This window comes from Canis aureus, chromosome 8, assembly GCF_053574225.1.
Source record: "Canis aureus isolate CA01 chromosome 8, VMU_Caureus_v.1.0, whole genome shotgun sequence".
In the NCBI taxonomy this organism is placed as follows: Eukaryota; Metazoa; Chordata; class Mammalia; order Carnivora; family Canidae; genus Canis; species Canis aureus.
The window spans coordinates 57,936,124-57,954,075 of NC_135618.1; the positions used below are offsets into that span (position 1 = coordinate 57,936,124).

The 17,952-nt window shown below is 47.2% G+C and overlaps 1 long non-coding RNA gene across 2 annotated transcripts; it reads right to left on the bottom strand.

The window, feature by feature from the left end:
• Nucleotides 1-965: 965 nt before the first annotated feature.
• LOC144319249 (uncharacterized) lies at nt 966-15,793 on the bottom strand. Of its 2 annotated transcripts, none has more exons than XR_013385134.1 (5): nt 14,988-15,793; nt 9,651-9,802; nt 3,881-4,429; nt 1,306-3,239; nt 966-1,210 (listed from the first exon to the last, which is right to left on the bottom strand). It is a non-coding gene; the product is annotated as an uncharacterized LOC144319249 (long non-coding RNA). The 2 variants fall into 2 exon arrangements; XR_013385133.1 differs by lacking the exon at nt 14,988-15,793 and adding an exon at nt 10,003-11,641.
• Nucleotides 15,794-17,952: the final 2,159 nt, after the last annotated feature.

The window sequence follows — 17,952 nt, forward strand, 5'->3', positions numbered from 1 at the left end:
CTTCATCCACTGAATGCAACCCAGACCAGTTAGGATTTCTGATGACTGGCTTGGGTCTTGAAGCACCCCCGCGGGGGTCCTGGCTCATTCATTTGTGATGCAAATTAAGGAATGTCGAGCACTTCTCCTGGCTTGACCCCAAAATAATTATCAGAAACTTCTCCAAGCCTTTTGTTCAGAAATGGGAGAGGGGAGGGGAGGTTCTAATTCTGGGATTTATAAAATCTTTGTGAATCACTCTTGCATTGCAAAATATTCTTTTTCTCTCTATGTGGAACAGCCTTAGGGTTGAAGGATACCATTTCCTACATTTCTGAGAACCGGTCCAATTTGATTTACTCCAAAGGGCCCCAAAGGACAACCTTACCTGAAACAGAGGTACTAGCACTTGAGATACGCATGATAAAGGTTCTCTCCTTGGGCAAGCTCCGCCCAGGCTCCTCTGAGCACTCTCCAGGACGAGGCCCTGACCTTTGGGCTTCGGGGTCATCTCTGCACTAATTTTGGCAAGACTCCTGCTAAGTCAGGTTAGCCAGCATCCCCTGCCCTAGATGTGTGAGGAGGCTCCTTGCCCTCCACCTCATCCCCCGGTGACATCTGACCAGCCTGGGCTGCTGTCAGCAAGAACCCTGTGAAGTCATGTAACCAGACCCCAGTCCCCTTTCCCTTGATGTAATTTGGTTACCACTGACCCCACCCTGCTCCTTGTCTCTACATCCCTCCTTTTCCTGGTCGTATTTGGAGTTGAGTCCAATCTCTCCCCACACTGCAAAGCCCCATGCAGTGGTCCCTCTGCCTTTGGCGGTGGTCTTGAGTAAAGCCTCCCCCTCCCTACCATTCCTTAACATGTGTCATGAATAATTAAATATTTTTTTATTTAATGCACTTGATCCATTCTATATGTGCTGTATTATTTACAGTATTCTTTTTTTAAAAGATTTTATTTATTCATTTATGAGAGACATACATAGAGAGAGAAAGAGAGAGAGAGAGAGAGAGGCAGAGACACAGGCAGAGGGAGAAGCAGACTCCATGCAGGAGCCTGACGCGGTACTCGATCCTGGGACTTCAGGATCACGCCCTGGGCTGAAAGTGGCGCTAAACCGCTGAGCCACCCGGTCTGCCCAGTTACAGTATTTAGAGTTGCTCCAAAGGATGCTGTTTGGGGATATAGAAGTTGGCACATAACATGGCACCATGTTTTTTTTTTCTGGAAAAGGGAATAGAGATCCATGAATTTTTGTTGAAAAGATTAAGAAACTAAAAAAAAAAAAAAAAAAAAAAAAAGATTAAGAAACTAATCACCTTTACATTCCTGCTGTTTTTACCCCAAGCAACGTTGTGTGATGGGATGACTCCCAGTAATGTCAAACCATTGCTCACACCACTGGGAACTGTCCTGGTGTCACCCTGGATCCACTCAGCATTGCATTAGAATGGTTGCACAGGTGTTAATAGGAGCAAGACTCGATCGGTGTCACAAGCTTGAATCCCAACAAGTGGGTCAGGCTGGGAGGAGGGGTGACAGGTGTCAGACAGAGATGAGGAAGAGCCACTTGTAGAGTTGGCCAATGAGGATGACAAGATTAAAAAAATGGCAGGCAGGAGCCAGGCACTCACAAAGGACCCCATGGCCATTCCCCAGAAGGTCTTCCCTGTACCTGTTAATGTAAGATATCTTTGCATGGCAAGCTGGGAGTTGTGCCCCACTTTTTTAGGGAACCAGCTTTTATTTTATTTTTTATTTATTTTTTAAAGATTTTATTTATTTATTTGATAGTGAGACTGAGCCCTTGCAGGAGAGAGGCAGAGCAAGAGGGAGAGGCAGAGGTCTGAGCAAGGAACCCGACTTGGGGCTCCATCCCAGGACCCTGAGGTCATCACCTGAGCCAAAGGCAGACACTTAATGGACAGAATCAGCCAGCCACCCAGTTCTAAACACATTGTATCCAGCAGTATAAGTGGGACTGACCATACCCCTTCTTTCTGAGCTCTTGGGGAGGCCGTGTAATGCAGAACGAGCCCAAGCAGCCAGTGTCACCCTCCACTCCACCCCTCGATGGAGTCCATCCAAGGACAGTCAGCCTTTTACAGGAACGGGGAGAGACACTCCATGGGAATGGCTAAACCAGGTAGATCCGTGTCAGCCAGAAGCTACCGGGGGACACTGCATGATCATAAAGTGGCTAAGAGTAGAGCTGGTCACAGGAAAGCACAGTAAGACATGGAGATACAGAAGGACCAAGCCCACATTGATCCACTCTTACCTGAAGCTAACCCTTATGCTGTGTGCACTCAACCACGTGCCTCTTTGTGTCATGTCTGTCTGCCCTTCCACGCTAGGAAGTCTCTGTTGTCGGGGCTCTGATTATTGTGGTGTCTTGAGGGTCTATCACGCACAATACAATTCTTCGTAGGTGTTTATTGACTAAAATAACCCATCAGTGAATTAATGAAAGAACTTCTTAAGACTGTCCCGGGAAATTTGGACAAAAAGCATGCCGGGTCAACGTATCATCCACACCTTAGACAACATGTATGAATATCCACGAAGATCCGCTGGGTGTTGCCAAGAGTCAGTGGGAGGGATATGCACTTGGGTTCTGCTTAGATGTCACCTAACTTTTCTCTAATGGTCTATGTCCTGGGTGATCATATTTTCCTCCACAGAACAATGGCAACTTGGGACTACACTTGGATCTTAACAATCCCCTTTAATCCGTGTAGTTCATCCTCCAGGAGTTATTATGTAATCCCTCTTGGGGGACATAATGCCTTAATTCTGAGAAAATGCACCTGCCAACAAAAGTAATTAAGTAGAGATGCTCGTGTGGATTTTCAAGCAATGTGGCTTGAGGGGGCTTTCAGTAGCCCACGGATGACTCCATAAAAGAAACCGTTCAAGCTGCCTCTGCATAAAGCTCCGTGTTGTCCGTGTGTGAGCATCTCGTCCTCCCAAACCCCTCTCCCAGGTCTTCAGGGGGTCCCCACCTTCCCCAGGTGGAGTTAGATGGGGGCTCTAGTCCATCCTCCCCTGCCAGCGGTCATGGATTTCCAAGGACTGGTTCCACGTGGCCCTGAGGACCAGTCTGCTCCACCGCTGGGTCTTTAGCTGGCAGGACCCACTCTGGCCAGCTCGGCCAGGACTTGGGACAGACGGACCCGTCGTTGCAGCCTGCTCACTCTGAATGTCACTCTTTGCCTTCACTCTTTGCTGGTTTAGCCTTCAGTGAGTGTTTCTGTTAGAACACGCATTACAGGTTGGTTACCATGTGGCAATCATACTTATGCGAGCGAGCAACTCGCACTTACCGAGTCTTTGCCTTTTGCTGGGAATTCTTCTAAGTGCTTTATTACATTAATTCGTTCCCTCCTTACACCTACCCTATGAGACAGGGACCATTCTATCATCCCCGTCCACCCATTCAATGCTCAGAAGGCAAAGCTGAGATGCAGACAGGCTGAGTGTCTTGGATAAGCTCACACAGCACACGTTCAGAGGAACAGGGGTTGGCCGGGGGTAGAACTGGTTTTAGGACCTGATTTATGAAGCACTAGGCTAGCCTGTCTCTAGGAGGTGATGGCTTTTGCTGTTAGCATTTGCCACTAGGTAGTAAGTTTGTTATAGGCAGGGACGGTACCTGCAATATAGCTTTTCACTGTGCTTTCTTCACCCGGTTTTGGCCCTCACCCAGTGGCCAGTCATTCTTAAGCAGCTAATTAAGTTCAGACTTCAACACTTCCCTTAAAAGACAGATGCTCTAGGCACCCATCCTAATTGCCCTGGGGCCAGGCTCTGGGCAGCTAGGGACAGCCCCTGTTTCCCAGAGCCCACCAAAACCCCCAGGGAGCCCAAGAAACGGAGCTCGTCCCACCCCACCTGCCAGACTCAAGCTGCTTCCCCTGTCGCTCTGGCTTGCTGTTCCCCTGTCCCCATGCATCTCCACGTCGTCCTGCCTGGCAGACTTGTCTCCCATGGAGCTGTAAGAAAGACCTCTGCCTTTCATCTCGCCAAGTGCCAGTGTGCTGTGCCCGGCCATCAAAAGAATCTTTAAATTGTATGAAACACCTTCTTCATTGCTGTGAGTCTTCCAGTACCACAAACAGGACTTTAGTACCAAGCAGAAAATGCTCCTAAGTATTTTTGGGAGAGAGAGAGAGAGAGAGAGAGAGAGAGAGAGAGAGAGAGGCAGAATTGAGGAGAGAAAGAGGAAAGGCAGGAAGACAGGAAAGAGGTGGTAGGGGAAGGGGTAGGGGGGAAAAACATGACTCCAGGAGACACAGAGCCCATCCCAGCAGCGTTCCCGCTGCCTGGCCATCTCTTCATAGACCCTGACACCCCATCCAGCGTGTGTTCACTCTACGTTTGATCAATGAAGTGCTAGAGTCTAGGTGTCCAAATTGGATTTGATGCTCAGTTTCTGGGTTCCTGATGGGAAGAAGAACATCGTGGTGGTTAAAGGTCAAGCACTGGAATCCAAATCCAGCTCTACCACCTACGAGCCTTGTGCCAAAGGACAAATTACTTCCAACTTCCCTGAACCGTGGCTTCCTTTTCATCCCTCCTTCAAAGGGCTTATGGGAACATTTAAAACCATGACGACTGTAAAGCACTGAATGTCTGGCACAAATGGCAGGCTCTGGTGTGTGTTCTGGGGGAGCCACGTGGATCTTTTGGGAAAGAAGGAACAAGGAAGCATCTCCTTTCATGTTTCAGGCTCACACACAGGAAGAAAGCAGAAGCACTTTTACAATCTGGGCACCCAACACGTGCCAGGGATGGCCACATATTATTTTCCCATCCTCAGGAAGACATGTAAGTCAATAACCAGTAATTGGACATGTTAAATGACTCCTTTATAAGTCAGAATGCTATTAAGTGAGGACCCCAGGATTCAAAACTCAGAGGTATCTCCCCCTCTACCCTTGTGTGAGGTACCCAATCATGGCTGAGTCTGTTGCCCCATGGCCTCTGGGTATGGTGTCCTCGTTTCTCTGGGGTGAATGGAGTGAGAGGCAGAAACACATGTTCTATCCACCACTCCCATGGAGGTTTTCTTAATAATCAGCCTCTCCGGATAATTGCTCATGGATTATTGAGAAACATTTGCTCCAGCTGCTTGCCCGAGAGAGTCTGATTTGTCCTCCACTCTGGACCCTCTCTTTATTCTCATTCTTGATTCATTGGTGTCCTGAGTTCAATAGCTGCTGCTTGATGGCTGCTCATTTGCTCATTCTGTGCAGCTGAAGGGATGAGTGGATGCTTCTTACCTGGAGCCCCCCACCAAGCGTCCCCACTCCTGGACTCCCTGAGGGCATCTGCTACCTAGCAGGTGCTAACCATGGAAAGAAGTAATAAGTGGGACTTCCAATGTCAGTTTTCATGCCTCTCAGGATGGAATCGAGAATGTCTATGTAACCTCTAGCCTTCTTCCCCTCATTACTTTGCCCATAGGCTATCTGTTGACCCAGCCCATGAGAATTAGATTAAACCCCATCTCAGTGTAGGGTGAAGAGGCAGAGGAGCCAAGTAATATAGAAGAACTAAGAATGAGACAGAAATGTCCAGCCATGATCCTTCTACCAGCCAGTTTAACCGCTCTGAGCTTTATTGTCCTCATCTATAAAATGGTAACTGTGAGAGTACCTATCTCACAAGTTTGCTGTGAGGATGACATGAGATCATGTATGTCTTTAGATATGTGTTTATCTGGTGATACAGGGGCCTTACCAAAAAAGGTAGATTTTTCTGATTAAATAAGAAACACAGAGGTAGGCAGTACATGACACCATCAACCTGTAAGGCTCAAGTTCTTTTATTTTTCCTGCACTGCCGTTCTTGGCATGAGTTTCTTTCCCTCCTGATCACAAGATGACTGCTGCATCCTGACCATTATATCCACATTCCAGGCAGATAGAGGGAAGGGCAAAAGACCAGCTTTCCTGGAGGCACCATCAAGTGGACCTCCCTCCTCATCTCATTGGTTGGACTGTATCACGTGGCCTCTTTAGCCACAGGAAATCCTGGGAATATTTTTTTCTGTGTACATTGCCTATTCCGAACAAAATCACAGACCTGTTAATAAGGCCCAAGTTGGGATTGAATATGTGTGCAATCAGTAATATCAGTAGACAAAGCACTTTAGACAGTTCCTGACACAAAGTAAATGCCTAGTAGGGCTTAGCTATTATAAAGGTGAAAACAATTTATGATTTTTATGCAATCCTTGCTCCTCCTGGGACCAAAGACTGACCCTGAAGCCACAGTCCCATTTATATCTTGGCCTTGCTATTTTCCTGAGCTCCTGTCATCCGAAGATGGGGTTTTGTTTTCTTTGTCCCAGTCACTGCTCAGAATCAGCATGCTATGGTCTGAGTGTCTCCAAGAACCACTACATGCCCCCCTACCCCCAGTCTCTTCACTTGCTGCTATGCACTGCCTCCTTGTCTAATTGCCCTGGACCGTCTCTGGGACTATCCAGTCACTAGCCAGGTGCATGAGTTCTCTTGGAAGTGACTAATAAAGCCTAGATAAAAAACAGAGACCCATTCCAGGATCCCTTAAGCTTCCTATCTCAGGAATCACACAGAAGCTGGCAGGTGCCCTTCTTTGGGATGCTCTGCAGTCTCTGTTCCAGCCACATGCTTCCTTCACCAGGAAATCACCGTAATCATTAATCCCCTTAGTGAAAGATATAGAGTGTACCTGGAGAATTCACTGGGGTCTGTGCTCTGTGCTTCAGACACTAAGGGAGCCAATTCCGCACCCAGAGCAATCCCCATGCAAACATTGCAACAAACATCCGTATGTCATCCATATGAGAGTTTTTTTTTTTCTAAGATTTTATCTATTCATTCATGAGAGACACACAGAGAGAGGCAGAGACATAGGCAGAGGGAGAAACAGGCTCCATGCAGGGAGCCTAATGTGGGACTCGATCCCGGGACTACAGGATCACTCCCTGTGGGCTGAAGGCAGACACACTCAACCACTGAATCACCCAGGCGTCCCAGGAGTTTCTTTAAAGTATAAACCTGGGAGTGAAATTGCATGGCCATGGCGTATTCCCATCTTTACTATGCATTTCCAAATTGCCTACCAAAGTTGTTGTTCAAATTTACAGTTGCACCTGCTGTGGGCAAGATGCTGAGTTTCTCAACATCCTTACCGATACTTAATATTGTTGGACCTTTTGATGTTTTGCAATTGCAAGTTTGTAAAGTGGTTGTTTCTGTGATGTTGTATTTTGCATTTTCATGATTACTGAGAGGAGGGACATCTTTTTACATGTTTCCTAGCCAATCTCAAAGACATTGTTCATGTGAAACTATATTATCTAGTGCATCACTATTGATTTTGATCTGTGGAGGAGAAAATGCCATTTATCTATGAGACCCAGCCCTGCCTAGGGTTAGTAAAAGCATAGTTCATTTGTCAAGAAGAGCCCAATCTGCATTGGGAGCCTCTGAGCTGGGGCTCAGGAAGCAAGGTCCAGGGAAGGAGAGCCAGGTGTGAGCCAGGTTACAGAGGCAACAAAGAATCCAGAATTCTAGGGATGCCTGGGTGGCTCAGTGGTTGAGCATCTGCCCTCGGCTCAGGTCGTGATCCCGAGGTCCTGGGATCAAGTCCCACATCGGGCTTCCCCATGGGCTTCGCCCTCTGCCTGTGTCTCTACCTCTCTCTCTGTGTTTCTCATGAATAAATAAATATTTTAAAAATATATATAAGAATCCAGAATTCTAAACCAGTAGCCATTCACAGAGCAGGACTCGGATTATTCATAATGGACTGTAGCCAGGGTCCAAACAGCATTTTAGGGGACGTAAACTGAACTTACAATGAAAGGTGGCTTACAGATCAGTCTCTGGTACGAGAGAAAATTGGGGTAGGGGGTGCTAGGCAACCAGGAACAAGATTCTGTCCAAGTAGGGCAGCGCCCCTGAACCGTGGTGCTGGAGTTCACAAGGGAAAGATTGTCAGAACAGGAGATTGACACTTCTGAGGTGGGGATGGCGGGGAGATCCAGGTCTTGTGGGCTGTGCCCAGCACGGAAGGGCAGAAACATGGAAGGACCAAGATGGCCAAGCTCCTTAGTTAGATGAGGGGGCGTGCAATGTAGCAGAGGTTGCCTACAGCATCAGTTCTCTCCTCTTGCTCTCATTGTGAGCCCCTACTTTAAGTAGGGTGTGACCATGTGCCCAGTGAAAATACTGCTTTTCTAAGCCTCCCTTTGTAATGATCCTTGGCCAATGAGCTGCTAGTGGAAATTACTGAGTGCAGCTTCCCAGAAACCTCTTTAACAGGGACTTACTCGGGAGGAAGAGATGTTTGCCTCTTGCTCTTTTTCATCTTGCTTGGAATGTGCCACGAGGGCTGGAGCTCCAGCAGCCATGATGGGACTTTGAGTAGAATGTGACTAGAACACTGTGACGGTGACCGCGAATAGAAAACTGACAATCCCGAATGATTCCAGAAACCAGCAAATCAACCACGAACTACTGATATCTGGATTTTTTTTCTATGTAAAAGAATACACTTCTAAACTGTTTCTAGTGCTGTAAATGGCTTTCTGTTAGTCACAAAAGCAGGGTAAGTTATTTAAAGATAAACTGGAATCTCAGTGCCCTGGAGTGTATATTGGGGAAGGGAGATGTTAATGACAAAGCAGGGTGGATACAAAGATTCATTAAATATCAAATGATGCATGAGCAAAGGCTGCAGTTCTTTTTCAAGGCTTTGTACCTTTAAATGTGACACCGCACTGGGTCAGATCATTAGCAGCCAAGGATTTCTAAATAGACATGATCACTTGGCTTTAGAAATTACTCCAGCCTTCCAATTCCAATTTGGGGAAATTCCAATCTTTTCATTTTGCAGATGGAGAAACTGAGTTATGGTCAGAGGATATTATTTTCCCAAGGTTACAGAGCAACATATCAGAGTCAGGTTTCCTAACTCCTTCCAGCATCTGTGCCGAGATTCTGTCCCTTGTGTCTTGTCTCCCAACCTCTAAAATAAGAATATTGGAGTGGAGTGCCTTCCAAATACCATTTCTTTATTATCCTAAGAAACCAGCCTCCTGAGTATCAAGCAAGCCTTGCATGCATATTGGGCACTGTTTCCACAGACATAACCCTCCCATTGACACAGAAATTCTGGCATTCCTTCAAGTTCATTAAAATGGGATTTTTGCAGCATTTACCTTGTGCCTGAGCAATAACCATTTTCACTCTGGGAAATTTGTTCTCAAGGAATTTCCACATCTTATTGTTGGTTGGATGTAATGAGCCCCCCCCCCAAAATGTGGTGCAAAGAGCTTTCTAGTGTTTAAAATGAAAAGGGTTCCAAGCGTTTGCCCCGAACGTCTTTGGCACGTACACATGCCCTCCCCACATGGCTGGTGGCATTGGCGTCCCAACCCTGCTCCTGACCCACCGTGATCCTGACATTATTCAGGTCTCCCTGGAGTATGACCTTCTGTGACCAGCTTGGAAGTGAATTTCAGTGGGACCGCTAGGGAGAGGGGGAAGGTACTGAGTCCCAAGGAAAAAAATCATTCCTGAGTTCATTTTGCACCTTCTCCTTACCGGGTCCTCCGATCATTCAAGGACTGCCGTATTTGTGCCTCTGGAGGAAGTCAGGTACTCACCCTAGAAGCCAGTTTCCATAGTTCTGGGAGATCTGCTCTCAGACCATGCTATTTGGAAGAATCAGAGTCAAGGTCAAGAGTGAAGGGAAAGCTGCTATGGGACCCTTATGATCAGGTTCACTTGTCTCTCTTCAGTCCTTGTTGATCATCAGCTGGAAGAAAGGTGGAGGTGGGATAGGAGGGCAGTGGGAAACCCTGGACAGGAAACGATGTATATGTTGTACACTTGCCCACTGTATATAGCCACAGTACAGTGGCCTTGGACTCTGGCTGGACTGAGATCCATGTGGACACTAGGACCAGGCTCAGGGACCTGGATTGTAGGTAGAACAGTCCAATAGGACCTCCTTACCTGTGAGGAGATCTTGTCCTGTCACAGATCCCAACTCAGATGCCTGGAGCCTAAGGCATCATTTTTGCTTCCTTCCTTGCTGGCAGGAAGCAAAAATGATTGGAGGTGTGGCTCTGCAGTGACCGAGACTAGAACAAACTGGGGAATGTGAGCCCTACCCCCAAATAGTCCAATGACCTGTTCCTCAAAACATCAGTCTGGCTAGATAAATTGCAGTCGCATGCAGACCATCAAATTGTGACCTCTGATGAGGTGGGGAGCTCAGGAGAAGCAGAGGCCACCTGGGTCCCCAGGCTTTGTATCTGGGGTCCTAGATCCAGCATCTGATGGGTATTGTGAGGTCAGGGGGTGAGACTCAGCACCATTCAGTCACTGGTTCATTCAGCACTTGCTGATCTGCTACTCTGTGTCAGGTCAGGTGCTGGGCACAGGGGACACGGAGGTGGACAGGGAGGGACAGAAGATGTGCAGTCAGGGAGGGCGGCTTCATTCCAGCACCTTCGGGCAGGAGCTGTGGCTGTCGATGAAGCTGGCTTAGGGATGGGAAAGGCAGGCGAGCACACAGGAGACGTCCTCCTCCGGGACCTGAGAAAGACGGATGCGGGCACTCCTGGTTGGGATTTCTGCTTTGGAGACAAACCCAGTGCTGGCCTGTGCAGCCAGGGTTAGCCAAGTGAGGGAGGCGGGCCCAATTACAGTGACCACCGCAGGAATTTAATAAGCATGGGAACGTTTACAGAGACAGCTCCCTATTGGAGAACACGGCCTCATTTCTGAGCTTCAGAACGTTTGATGTTGGACATCTGACTCTGTTCCAAGTTCCCAGCCAGCTCTGCAGAGGGCCCACGTCCCAAGGAGCGTCCTTTGAAGGAGCCAGGGCTGTCAATGGAGTTGTACTAATTAGGCAAGCAGAGCAGCCTCAAATGCCTGTCCTCATTTGCAATTCAGTGTCTATAATGTGCCAAAAAAAAAAAAAAAAAAAAAAAACCTTCTCTCTGTAAGATTATATCCAAGTTGGTGAGAGAGACTGCCTTGGTCACCATTTATGGGCTACCAGGCAGAGGCTAAATGTCCTGCCTGTGTCACAGAGGGGAGCGTTAGGGTTTTGATCCCATTTTACAGATAAGGAAACTAGAGTTCAGGGAGATGAACTATTGACCCAACAGCCATTCGGCTGGTAAGAGACAAAGCCTTGGTTTCCATCATTCATTTGTAGCAGTGGTTCTCAGCCAGGGTGACTTTGTCCCTCAGGGAAAGTTTGACAATGTCTGTTTTTCATTGTTTTTCATTGTCACAGCCTGGGGTGGGGAATGTTCTTGGCATCTCGTGAGGAGGGGCCAGAGCTTCTGCTGAGCACCCTGCAGGGCAGAGGACAGCCGTCCACACATGGAATTATTTGGCCCCCAAGGTCAATTGTGCCAAGTCAAGATCCAGAAAGCCTGATATTGTTTGAAAGAGCAGGATTTAAATCTGCTGCTGGTCTGACAGCAACTGTGTGGTTTGGGGCAAGTCACTTAACTTCTCTGAGCCTCATTTAACGTCATCTTTAAAATAGAAGGTGTGAAGAATATGGAAGATAGCATGTGAAAGTTATTCTCTCTCTAGGTAGGTAGGTAGGTAGGTGGGTAGGTAGGTAGGTAGGTAGGTAGATAGATGATGGATGGTGGATGGATGGATATATAGATGATGGATGGATGGATAGATGGATAGATAGATAACATATTTCTTTTGTCTTTCTCTCTTGAACCAATGAGATACATTACTGGAAGTCAAAGACCAGGGTAAGTCTGAACTGCATGGGTCAGTTCCATAAACCACACCAATGCCTTGCATCAAGAAAGCCCGGGTGGCTCAGCGGTTTAGTGTTGCCTTCAGCCCAGGGCATGATCCTGGAGACCCAGGATTGAGTCCCATGTCAGGCTCCCAGGATGGAGCCTGCTTCTCCCTCTGCCTGTGTCTCTGCCTCTCTCTGTGTGTCTCTTATGAAAAAATAAATAAAATATTTTTTAAAAAAAGAGAAAGCCTTCAGCTTCAGTTTCAAAATCATGCAATCTTAGTGTCAGAGGGGGTCTTAGAGATCAGCATTCAACCCAGTTTACAGTAGAGACACCAAGGCTCAGAATGTATGTCATGGATCTCTATTTGTTTGCCTTTTGAGCTTATAGTTCCCCTTTCAGGAAGAGTACCTTAACTCCCCTTGGGGAAACATGCTCCCCCTGTCACAGTGATGTGATTAGGGTATAAGTGACCCATCCCTGATTCCAGGAGTAGACATATGACACTGGCCTGGCCAATCGGAATATTCCATCTCCCAATTTTGAACAATTGGTTCAAGAATGTACACATGATTCACTTGGGGTCGGTGAAAACAGATATGACTCCTGGACATGCTGACTGTGAGCTATGAGGATGGAAAACCCACAGGGAAAGTCAGTTTAGAGTCACAACAACTCAGTGTAAGCAGTACCAAGCAACAGAGAAAGAGAATATAAGAAATCTAGCCTTGGGCATGTTGTTTGAACCTCTGGATCCAGCCATGCCTGAGGCTTGACCTTTTCATTTACAAGAGAGCCCAAGGAACCTTTTTTTTTTTTTTTTTTTTTTTTCTGCTTAAGGCAGTTGCAAGTGAATTTCTATTTCTTGGTAACACAAGGAACACAGATCAAAAGTCCTTGGTCTAAATCAAAGACTGGGCTATACCTGGACTAGAACTCCTCTTCCTCTGTCTAGTGTATTTTTCTCACTTTATTGAAGTGTAACATTTACGGTACATACATATCTATATATCTACATGGATATAGGGAGAGAGAATGCACAAAATAACGGTGTACAGCTCAGCCAACCTCCACAAATGACACACTTGTGTAACCAGCCCCCAGATCCTTCCTACCCCTGCTTCCAGTCACCACCCTTCCAAATGTAACCCCTTTCCCTGCTTCTAACATCGCAGTGGTAGTTTTGCCTATTGTTTGTTTGCTTTATTTTATTTTGTTCACAATTCTGCAATCTGGGCAGAAATGGGACAGCTTGTCTCTGCTCTACTGAGTCTCAGCGGGGGCCGCTCAGAGGCCAGGGGGCCGGAGTCAGTTAGAGACTCACTTACGTGCCTGGCGTCCGGCCTGGGAAGACTCAAACAGCTGGGCTCCCCTGACATCTTTGTTTGTGTGGTTTCCCCAGCCCAGCAGATTCAGACTAGCCAATTCCTTACATAGCTGTTCAGGACTCCAAAGACGGGTGTCCTGTGAACAAGTGCCAGGCTCAGAGGTCTCGAAGCTCCTCTTACCCAAGCCCGCCCACGTCCAAGGAAGAAAGCAGGACCTCAGTGGCGGTGTCAGCTCTAAGGCACCAGAAGATGTTTCCTGCTTGATATTGACATGTATATAAACAGAATAGGGACTGTGTCCTCTTTTGTGACTACTGTCTTTTGCACAAGTTTATTTATGAGATTTACTGATGATAATCTTACGGTATTTTATTTTATGTCTTCTTTGCTATGGACCGAATGTGCCCCCGTCAAATTCATATGTTGAAATTCTAACCCCCAATAGGATGGCATGTGGAAGTAGAGTCTTTAGGAGGCGATTAGGTCATGAGGGTGGAGCCCTGGTGAATGGGATTAGCACCCTCATAAAAGGGACCCCAGAGGGACACCTGGGTGGCTCAGCGGTTGAGCGTCTGCCTTTGGCTCAGGGCATGATCCCGGGGTCCTGGAATCGAGTCCCACAATGGGCTCCTTGCAGGGAGCCTGCTTCTCCCTCTGCCTATGTCTCTACCTCTCTCTCTGTCTCTCTCTGCTCTCTGTGTCTCTCATGGATAAATAAATAAAATATTTTCTAAAAAAATTAAATAAATAAGTAAATAAATAAATAAATCCCCATAGATCGCTCCTGCCATCCCTCTGCCCTGTGAGGACACAGAGGAAGATAGCTGTCTGTGAACCAGAAAATGAGCTCTTATCGGACAATGAAGCTGCTGTGCCTAACCCTTGGATTCCCAGCCTCCAGAGCTGTGAGAAGTAAATGTTTGTTGCTGAAGCCCCCCAGTCTATGGTGTTTTGTCAGCCTGAACGGCCTGAGACAGTTTTGCTGTATAGTATCCCACTGTGTGACCACACACCCCTGTATTCTTGCCTTTGCAGTGCAGTAGACATTTGGGCCTTCTGGTGGGACCATCAGGAACAGTGCCACCATGAACATTGTAGTATGCATCGTTTGGTGCTCACAGGTACACATTTCCATGAAGATGCCAGGTGCTAGGGTGTGTGCATGTTCACCCTAGAAGATCCTGACCCTGATCTTTTCCTTTGGTGGTGGTTGTGCAAATGCACACACGTTTCCCACAGTAGTGGGAGGGCCCTGGCTGTCCTGGGTCCTCACCCACAACTGTAGCTTCTATTTTCTTTGTTTCAGCCATGCGGGTGGGTGGGACAGCCTAGGGTGTTTCTGACGGTACCAATTCTGTCTCACCTGAGACCATGCCGCATGCTTTGTAGATATTCAAAAAGTCTGCAAACAAAAGGATGCTTGCCTGGCTCTGACTTAGCCACCCTGGACTCCTGCAGCAACTGTCAGCACGAACTTTTGGAGACTGACTGTGGAGTCAGATTGACGGATGTCCCCTCACCGGGGTCATATGGTGACACATCTATCAACATCTTTTCTGCCTTTGCTACTGATTTTTTATCCCATGGCCTGTCGTTCTGTTAAACTTAGGCCACGAGACATCTGTAGCCTCAGGGAAGGGCTTTAGAGCAGAAAAGGAGAGAAACGTGCTTTTGGAGTTTCAAAAACCAGAGCGCTGGAGCTTTTGGAAGACTACAAGACCCCAATAATTTTTTTTTAACCATAAACGACTAAGAACAGTAAAAGATTCAGGACTGAGGAGCAAGGATAAAGAGGGAAGATGGGATCGGGGGTGTAGTTAGCAGAACTGTAGCCCCCACAGAGATATCATGTTCTAATCCTTGGAACGTGTGCAAATATTACCTTGCATGGCACAAGGGACTCTGCAGATGCGAAATGGAGAAGTATCCTGGATAATCCAGGTGGGCCCAGTGCCATCACAGGGGTCCTTACATGAGGGAGACAGGAGGGTCAGAATCCAAGAAGGAGATGTGACGATGTAACAAAGCAGAGGTCAGAGTGATGTGACTGCTGGCCTGAATGTGTGGAGAAAGGCCAGGAGCCAAGGAAGAAGGTGGCTTCTAGAAGCTAGGAAATGCTAGGAAACTGAATCTTACCTGAAGTCTTCAGGAGGCATACAACCTGTGACAGTTTGATTTTAGCCTAGTGAGGACCATTTTTGGGCCTCTGACTTCCAGAATCATAAGGTAATAAATTATAATTTGTGTTCTTGCAAGCTGGTAAGTTTGTGCTAATTTGTGGGAGCAGCGATGGCATGCTAACCCAGGGGTTGATGTAAGTAGAGCTCAGGAGAAAACCAAACAAGATTTGGAGGGTCCCATGGAGAGGACGGAATTGGCATCCTGTGCTGCTCAATCTCCCTCTCAAGGGAAGGCTGCCAAGGCCAAGGGGAGGTAGTTCTGAGTCTGTGCCCACAGAGCCAGTATCCGTTAGGGTGCGGCTCACCCAGGGCAGTACTGAATGGACCTCCTGACATCAGCAAAGTTAGCATCCATCCATTATTCAATCCACATGCAATTTGGCTCTATCTGGACAGCCATCTTCCCCTAGCCAAGGGGGCTCATAGTCTTCATCTCTGAGGACGAGATGAGAGCTAGCCCTGGACACCTGATGGGTGTCCCTCTTCCCTAGCTGCATGCATGTCAGCAGGCCTGGGTCAATGTATTCCCTGATGCAACTGAGAGGCATCGTGACCCAAAGGAGGAAGGAGTCAGGGGGGCTTGTAATACTTTCAGGTGGCTTCATGCATCATCTCGGTATTCAAGAGAGAAAACCCTGTGGAACATTCTCAAACGATAATGGGAACAAAACAAAAAAAACATGTCAGCCTGGGCTGATCTCCAGAGTGTGTCTAGTTCCACATCTTCATCCTATGGACGGGAAGACCAGGTCTTTGAGGGGATATGACCCTTGTTGTGGAGCTGGGTGGGTGCAGACTGGAATCTGGCCACCTCGTGTCTGGAGGAGAGTGTTTTACACTTTGCTACGCTGCCCAGAGTCATATTTTAAACACACACACTTATTTTTGTTGTTGTTGTTGTTGTTGTTGTTACTGAACTACAAGCAATGTAATATGATTATAAATCTCAGAGGCATGGACTGGCGTTTCTTTGAAGCTTTGTTTTTTCATCTAACTGATTTTAGCAAGCCCACAGTGTTTTAATATGTATTTCACCTTTATTTGATTTCATGGACAATTGGTTCTTTCACAAAGCAAAAGAAAATTAAGGAAAGAGTGTTTTCCCCTTCTTCCCAGCATGCACATTTCTTTGGGAAAGGAAGTCCATTAGAACGTAGGAGGCCGACCTGCGGGGCCCGTCTCCCCATCACTGGAGGTATTAACATGCCGGTCACATATGCTAGGGCTCTCTCACCAGTGCTCTCAGGGACACATCCCAGATGGCCAACACTGAAAATCTGCACTCCGAGGGGGGAGACCAGCAGGTCACTGCCACTCGGCTTCCAGAGGGCAAGAAAAACCAACCAGTAGAGCTGGAAGGATATTTCTCAACCACATAGGAGAGGTAAGATCAACAGAAAATAAGTTTGGGGAGAAAGGCAGTAATGGGCTGGAAGAAGCAAAGCACATCATCATCACCGTTCCCACCCATGACCAGAGGTTAGAAAGGTACACTGGGTACCACTCTCAGCGTAGCAGAGAGGAGCTTCTTACAGGGGAGCTGGAAGGATCTGCCCTCTGAACACTCAAAAAGAAAGGCTTTTTTCCCACCTGAATAGAATCTAAGCATGAATAATAATATAATAATAATAATTAATAATAATTATTATTATTATATTATATATTAATAATTATTATTATATAAAAAGCTCAAGTATTTGAGATTAAATAAAAGCATCCATTAACATTTATCGAACACTCACTAGGTTTGCAGATGTTCTGCTAAGAATTCTTGTGCGTTGTTTTATCTAGTCTGCTGCTTAGCTACCTTACAAGGTGGGTGCTGATATCATCCTTTACCCTGTGGATCTGGAAAGTGAGACCCAGGGGGATTAAGACACAGCGAAGGTCACCAGTCTGCAGGTAGATGATCTGGGATTTAAGTCTAAGCAGTGTGGGCCCAAAGTCCATGAACGTTGAACCATCCCTTAGGAAAGCAGGCTCCGAGGTGCTGTGGAGGCAGCAATGCCAGAAGCCAGTTCTACTCCCATACACTTATGAAATCACTCATTGGCTGAATTCAATTTGAGCTGGCGGCTGCCTCTGTTCTGTCTGCCATAGGTGTCCTCTCTCCAACTTGGTCCCTGCCCCGAGAGGCTGACCTGCATGGACTCCATCGCCAGCTCCCAAGGCTTCCAGCTTCCAGTAGAATTTGGCCAACAGAGCACACCACCTGGGAATCTGAGGGAGGGAGAGGGTGAGGCTGGAGATTCATTCACTCCCTGGCTCCTTGACTGTGGCTTCACAGGGAGGGATGGATAACCTCAGCCAAAGTTAACAGGTGACCCCTCCTCTCCATTCCCCTCCCCCCCCTCAGATCTGGCGACAGCTCCTTTCTCTTGCCACTTCAGGCCCAGCTGTAGTAATGGTGCCCCACTGCTACTCTTGCCTGGGGGGAGCTGTACTGTCCCCGGTGATTTCCTTTATAGCCAGTTTGCACTTTTGTACATAGTTCCTTCATTAAACCAGATGGAATGTCCCATTGCTTCCAGCTGAGACCCTGACTGATACAGATAGTTTTCTGTCACTTACAACCAATAACCTCAATTATTCCAGGAAATAAGATACTTCGAGTGTTCCTTTATGCCAAGCATGGTGTGAAGTCCTTCACTTATTTTACCTCATTCG